This window comes from Lepeophtheirus salmonis, chromosome 10 (assembly GCF_016086655.4).
Source record: "Lepeophtheirus salmonis chromosome 10, UVic_Lsal_1.4, whole genome shotgun sequence".
Lineage (NCBI taxonomy): Eukaryota > Metazoa > Arthropoda > Copepoda > Siphonostomatoida > Caligidae > Lepeophtheirus > Lepeophtheirus salmonis.
Genome location: NC_052140.2, coordinates 15997172 through 16005075, shown reverse-complemented (window position 1 = coordinate 16005075; position 7904 = coordinate 15997172).

Sequence of the window (7904 nt, the reverse complement as noted above, 5' to 3'; positions counted from 1 at the left end):
GTAATTGATCTCATTTTCGGTTTCCATTGGAATAATGAGAATATTACTATCAACCGAATGATCCTCATCCTCAGTTTGGCAAGTTGAAAGTCGACGCTTTATCCCCCTGTGTTGATTAGTACTATTTGAACAGTCATTAGATTTGGTAGGAACGCTGTTGTATTTTAATTTCCTTATGGCTATCACATATTCTTGGTTGCTTAAATAGCCCTCCAGTAAAAAGGGATCAGAGCATAATACAGAATGAGAGGATGGTGTGAAGTCTTTTCAATGGACAGCCTTAACCCATATATCCCGAATCTCTATTATTATATAAGAAAACGAAACGTAAAATTAAATCGGCGAAATGATTTTCAATCTAAGCTTTACCTGGATCTCTAGGAAACCTATGGAAACTACGTCCAGATAAAGAACCCTTATCTAAATTGGAGCAACCGTAAGCAGAACAATATTTAACCATTTTTGTAAAATTTTCGTCTACAGCTATCTTTTATTAAAAATTGCAGAATACGTCTTTGAAATTACACTCACATGAATCAATTAATAATTCTATGGCATTAAAAATGAATTGCATTTGATTAGAATAATTCTTAGATTAACAGCTTTATGAGGATCTACAATACCAACTTGAGTAATGTTATTCAAATCTGACGGGAAAAAAAACTTGATCAATCAATTTATTTCCTTTAGCTGACGTTAAAAATAACATAAAAACATTTTAATATATTACTGCCTTACAATGCCAAACTGCTAATAGAAATTCCTTGTTGCCTCTGTGTATTTCTTTCTCTATAGTAATAACCAAAAAAAAAAAAAGTCTAGGTATAAAATCAAATACTTAGAGGACATTCACCCGTCTGCACCCGTCTGCGAAATTATACAGTTCTATTACATGAATATATAGTTACTTATTATTCTATGACCTTTATTGAAGTTGTATAATGATGATTACCAAAGCTGAAAATCCAGTGTAGAATGGGCGTGTTAAAAAAAAGAAACCGAAAATCAACATGGTAACCCTGAAAATTTGAAGAATGTTTCGGAAGAGAGAAAGAATAATGCTCAAGACGTTTTATTAGATCCGCTACCTTCCGCTGTGACAAGAGAGTAAAGAAAAAAGGGTATAATCAAGGACATTTCCTAGAATTACTCCGATATTGATCCCCAATTCTATTTTGAGTCCAAATAGGACTTACAATTTTAACTCCACAACAAATCCTCAGGGCTACAATCTGGCTTAACATGTTAAGTAATCCATGTTGCATTTAACAACTTTTCCTCCAAAAAAAAAAACAGAAAAAAAGTTCAAAATCAGTTGGAAGTAGCTATCTAATTCTTTTCAATAATATAACTACAATTATTCACACCTTAAGAAAAGCTGTATTTATTTAAAAAATGGATAGGTATATGTGTGTTGTAGAGGGGGGACTTGGAATTCGACTTGGACTCCCCAATTTATATTTAAAGACTTGCTGTCAAAGACTCGAGACTTGACTTGGACTCAAAAGCTATAACTTGAAACTTTGCTGGACTTCAACCCAACTTTTTCATTGAATACAAAGTAACTATCCTTTAATAGGTTATAAAACTCTATTTCAGTCAGAATATGTAGCAAAGTATTAACAATTAATTAATTCATGTTCTATATAACTATTGAGGATTGGTTTTTCCTATTACTTTGATTAATTATTACTAATTTAATCTGAGCTGAAGGAAAGTCCTTATCACTCAAATCAAAAAATAAATGATTATGAACTTAAAATTCATTAAATAAATATCTAATGACTAAAATTGAACTCGATAAAATTATTTAAGGACTTGGACTTGTGAGTAATGGCATAGGGTTGCATACCAAAATCTTTGGACTCTATTTGGACTGACAATATATGGGCTTCCTCTGGTGTACCCCCTCACAAAATGGATATTTGAAAAATGATTTCAACTAGTTTGAGTAAAAGCAATGATTGTTTTCCAACTTGAAAATATTTTCAAGTTTTTAATCTTTAATCTTAAAATGCGTCAAGCACGTCAGCACTGAATGAAAATTTACCCTTAATTTTGAACGGACCGATAGACAATTTATTTATAAGCACTTTGCATATGTGGTGAGGTAACTGGAAATGAAGCTTGCGTAAAAATCAAGTTGTTGAGAAATTCACCTTTTATTTATTCACTGAATTAATATTTACGCCCAAATAGCTTATAGACATATTTGTTCCATTATGGGATTTATGTTGAAATTTGAGGGACGGGATGGGATACTCAAGAATTTTAGCTATAATTTAGAGCCTTTCATTAATTAATAGGACTCTAATTAGCCCCGTTATGACCTTTGAAAAAAAAAACTGGTACTATTCATGGCCTCAGACATTTTTTTAATATTTATTGAAACGGAGTGGTCATTAAAATAAAACAAGTTGATTTGATCTAGCTTCACTTGGCAAGGAACAATATTATCTCCTGCAATGTTCTTTATAACTGCATTCTTTATACACAGGATTGAACACCATTATTATTAAGTTTCCAATCGCTATAAATTATATTCGACAACATTTCTTCCGCCTCCTATGTCCGTATTCGAGATTAAAAATTTATGTAAACTAGGGGCTCAAGAATCCTGTGAAAAAAGAGGTCAATGCTCAAAATGGTTTTCTCCCAAAGAAGTTATATTTCGTAGGGATCAGTCATTGGAAATGGCGACAATTTCCAAAGATTCTCTCGAAATGTGTGTTCTTGGACATTTTTCTTCAATGGATGAAAAAGACTACAGATGAATTTTTATATTAAAAGAAAGCGTGTGTGCCAAATCTCGTCCCCACTATCATCCTCACTACGGGGCGTACGTTTCTTTCCATTGATGGCAATATCTGGCTATGTCGAGTTATTTTTGAGCTGTTTATGTGCATACTCTTTGTCCGTCATTTTATCGTCAGCTTCTTCCTCTTGTTCTATCTCACCTTCACTCTTTCCTAACACTACAGATCTTTCATCTTCATCTTTCATTTTACTAATGAAGACATTGATGATTCAATCATTCGCAAACTTTGCATTTGATATAGTTGACTTATTTGGCTAGCTACCAATTTAAAAAACAAAACAAAGAAAACTGTTTTTCTTTGTTAAGGCCTGGACTTTTGAGCCAATGTGTTGTGTCTATACTATTTGTATTTATACACTTCCTTTCATAGCTACTAGTAGCTAATTCAATAAAACGTCATAACAACTAAGCTGTTTTCCTTCGAAACATTCCTCAAATTGTTAGGGTTATCATATCATTTTTCTGTTTTGTTTTTTACTAAGCAGCAGACTAAAAAATTATAACTCTCATTATAACCTTGCTAATAACTTTTTCTCCTCACGAATATCTCTTAAAAAAAGGAGTAAAATTGTGTGTTGAAACAAATCTTATTACAAATCCAATAATGATTAACTCTCACGCAAATCTAAAAACCATTCAGAAAGGAATAGCAATAAAAATCTACTTTTGTTAAAATCCTCTTCCTGTAACATTTATTTATAAGAAGATACACAAATGATCTCTTTTTTACATAATAATACAGTTTAAAAAATATAAAAAATACCACATATACATATTGCATCATTTTGTTAATTAATCCATCCGTTTTGAACTAGTGAATGTGAATTAAAAGCTAAAAATACTTGTATCAATAAAAGATTTCGAGGAAAAAAAAATCATATTTTTAAAATAATTTAAATGACATGATATATATATATACATATAAAGTATTATATTTTTGATTTTAGTAGGAGAGTTTAGTTTTTCCGAATTTATAGAATCAAATTAGTAATTATTATAGAATTTATTAGTTAGTTTATTTATTAAAAAGAATAAATTATGAAGAAGCCATGGCGTATCAAGCGAGAGGAGGGAATCGAATGTTGACAACAAAACACATAGGGTAGTTCTGTGTTACCGAGGTAACGCCGTGCTTGTTATATTATTTTCCTTTTTCCAGGCCAAATGACGTCACTTTATTTATTTCTGGCTTTTTTCCTTATGACGTTTGCGACTAGAACTATTCCATTCGAAGAATTCACTTTGTTATTAATTCAATTAAAAGTGTAGATTTAAAGTAGTGATGGGGCGATTTCAAATAAAATCCCGATTCCGATGCCATTTTATCATAAATTTCCTCTACCATTTTGCTATCAAGGACGTCCACAAGATTATATTTGGTGGAAATGGACTTGGATTTAGGATTTTTTTTTTTTTAAATTAAAAAATTAAATTTTTCAGCAAAAAATTACAAAGTCTGCAGCTGTTCTCCAAAAATTAAAATTTTTGGAGAAAAATTTCAAAAATCCAAAGTTGTTCACAAAAAGTGATATTTTACGGAAAAACAATTTCTAATATAAGATTTCTAAAAAAAAATTCAAACATTAAATTTTTGGAGTATAATAAAAAAAATCTAGTTACTAAAAAAAAAAAACTATTCAAAAATCCAGAGCTGTTCTCAAAAAAAAAAAAATTTTTTCCCAAAAATTTGAAATTAAATTTCTAAAATGAGAGTTTTTGAAAAAAATTTCAAATATTACATTTTTTAGATTTTCATAACTTAAAAAAGTAAACAATAGTTACATACAAAATAATAAATAATAATACGTAAGAATCAGAATCCAATTACTGAAAAAATACCCCATTCTCCTATTCCCGGGTCCGATTAATTGTCCCATCACTAATTTAAAGTAATATGTTTTGTAGTGTGTCGGTACTTATTTATTCGGTCCAGCCCAATTTTAGAATCAGTCCTATCGGTCGTTGATATCGGTCCTTGGATTTTTTCATAGAAAGGTTGATGGTTTATTAAGCCAAATAAGATATCTGAAATATGTATTAAGAGCATTGCAAATTGGCTTGCTTTGTTTTTCAACTTTTTTTCGAATTTCAATTATGGCTATTTTGGAAAAGTTCTCATATGGTAAAAAAATAACCTATACAACATTTCGTTATTCTATGCCGTCAGTTCTGCATTGCACATCTCGATTAAAGGTTGAAAGGAGACAAAAGTTATTTATTTCATCAATTAAGATTGAAAATACAATATTAATCATTATTTTGCATTAATTAACTATGATAGACATTCATCTAACATACAAAAACATTCATATAATTTTTTCTTCTAAATCTACCCTATGGAAATCCTTTCCTTTATGAAATTGTAAAATAATGGATGCACACTATGAATGGATCATCAAATTTTCCTATCTTTGCTCTTCTTTTTTGTTCTATTTGACAATTTTAGAAAAACAACAACAACTTAGAATACACTTTTTATAAAATAAATTTTAAATTATTATATTCAAAATAATTAAGATGTTTCTTAGTATCTATTTTTACTAATTAAAGACTTTTTGTCATTTTTCATAATTTGATCGAGATATGTAACTAAAAGATGAACTCGTAGAACAAGGCAATTATGTATAGGTCATTTCATACCATATCACAACGTTTCTGTACTAGCCCTTGTTGAAACTCAAAAAAAGTTATGTCATGCACATATTTTACAAAAAGTATTCTCATTTTCATTATAACGATTTTAAGAAAAAAAGGCAGGGGAAAAGATGTCAAGAAAAATGGTAAGGAAAAAGAAGTAAAAGGGATTATGCGGAAAAAATGCAAGATTATTTTAAAAATGATATAATACTTGTCACCAATATAATACATATTAAGGTAAAAGAAAAATAAACAAACACGACACCAGTTCAAATGGAGGAAGTGCTAATCACAAAATTTTCCGTTATCATATATAATATGATTAGACATGATGGATTACCATTGGAACACTGATTGTCTACAAATGAATTCAAGCTAAAAAATAAATTTATCTTTGAGCGAAGAATCCAAAACTGATCTCAGTTTTTCTCTCAGTCATTTGAATTCTGAAATATCTGGGATTATAATTATTCGGGACTGTAATCGCTCCGAGTCATTTTTTGAAATAATTAGATTCTCTACCCATTCGTAAATGGATTGTTTTATTGTTGCGGTCCTGGTATCTCATTCCCAAGGGAAGAGTCCACTCAATTCCCATATGAGGTCTGGTAGTTTTCCCGTCGGAATCCGAAAAAAAAGAAAGAAGAAGATTGAGAAGATGAGTCTCATTAGCTCAGTGCTCTCATGCGAGAATGGGCCTGCCATGAAGGAGAATCCCAACACCTTAGCAATCAACTTCAACTGTTCCCCCATGAAATATGTAGACTATGAGAGAGACTTCAGTGTTTTCAAAGATCTCTTCACTAACAAGAGGAATAGGTTGACGGAAAGACCATCTGAGGATCCAGATGATAATTTGATGGAACAAAGACCTGATTCATAGAGAAATTTTAGTTATATATATATGTTTTTTGACCAGAATAAATCCTATTTGCCAGATTTGTTTGCATTTATTATGAAGCTTTTTTATTCACATATTTAGATCCATTTTTATGTATTATTTGGACATCACTACTCATTAGGTATTAAATAATCATGGTAATTTAAGAAATGTAATTTCACTCTTTATTATTAAAACGGGTGTTAGAGGATTAAAATATATATATTTATTTTTTTTGGTAGGTGGGGGAGGAGGGGCAGGGCTTTTGGATTTTTTTTGAAAAAAAGAATCAAGAAAGATTCAACTGATAAATTTATTTGAAAAAAATTTGAGATATTAAAGTCCAAAAATCCAGTTTCTTCGAAAAAAAATTGAAAAATTTAACTGAATTTCAAACATTAAATTTTCTAGTAAGATTAAAAAATCCTTAGATTGAGGTGGGGGGTTACAGCCCCTTCAGCCCTCGCCTGTGGACCCCCCTAACTATGTTACGTAGCCTCTAAAATTCACCGTTTAAGCTGAATAAACAAAGTAAATTCTGCCAGAGAAAAAACATTTGCAAACGTCATAAGCGAAAATGATAAATTGACGTGTTCTGTGGTATCATTTAATCCAACATTTTACGTGAAAAGAAAAAGATTTGACAAGGAGCATGAATCTGCTCAAGCTAACAGGTACGTATCGCCACTTTGTTCTAAAGCATTAGGGGGGGGTTCAATGCATTTCACCAGAAAATCAAATTATATTTTTAATAAAAAATAAGGATTTTTAACATGTAAACACGGAACGTATACAAAAAATAAGTACATTCATTTTAAAACTGATGACACGTCATTTCATCTTTTAAATAAAATACTGTTTAAAAGGCAAGATTGAAAAATCCATCTTTTAATGGAATGTAAAAAAAATTTCAAGCCAACTTGAAAGTACATAACCTATTCTCATTTATTATTCCTTCATCCTGGGTAGACAGCGAGGAGACGCCAAACTTGGAGTAGCATGACTAAATCAATTACGTAGAACATGATTTTTATGCAATCGAGACCATATCACTAAAACCAATTTGTGAAAGGCTCAAGTACTATACTTAAATATATTTTTTATTCAATATAGAAGCAATAAGTATAAATAGTAATATTAAGTTCTTGACGATAAAGTGTCCTTGGCGCACCTCGTTGTCATATTGACAGCTCGGAGATAATCCAAATTTGAATGAGAGGTGGTGCAGATATTTTTATGAAGGACAACACAAACACCTCAAATCCAGGGATTTGAGGTCTACATGGAGGCAGATCAGAAGTCCCCATATTGTTACTACAAATGGTTAGGTCCTTTTTGGCTGTAAGGGACTGCAATAAACAAATTGATGATGTAGGCAGTCCGAAAGAAGATGCCAACGGTCTTTAACCCCTTCTTGGTACTGTCACCGGTGGTGCGGAGAAGATCACACACGTGCTGCCTACTCTGTTCTTGCTCCCACATAAATTCTGTCAAAAAAAGTAAATGGAACTCTTAATTTAAATTGCCCACGATGAAGGGATTTAAAAACTTTTTTTGTTTCTGGGCCGG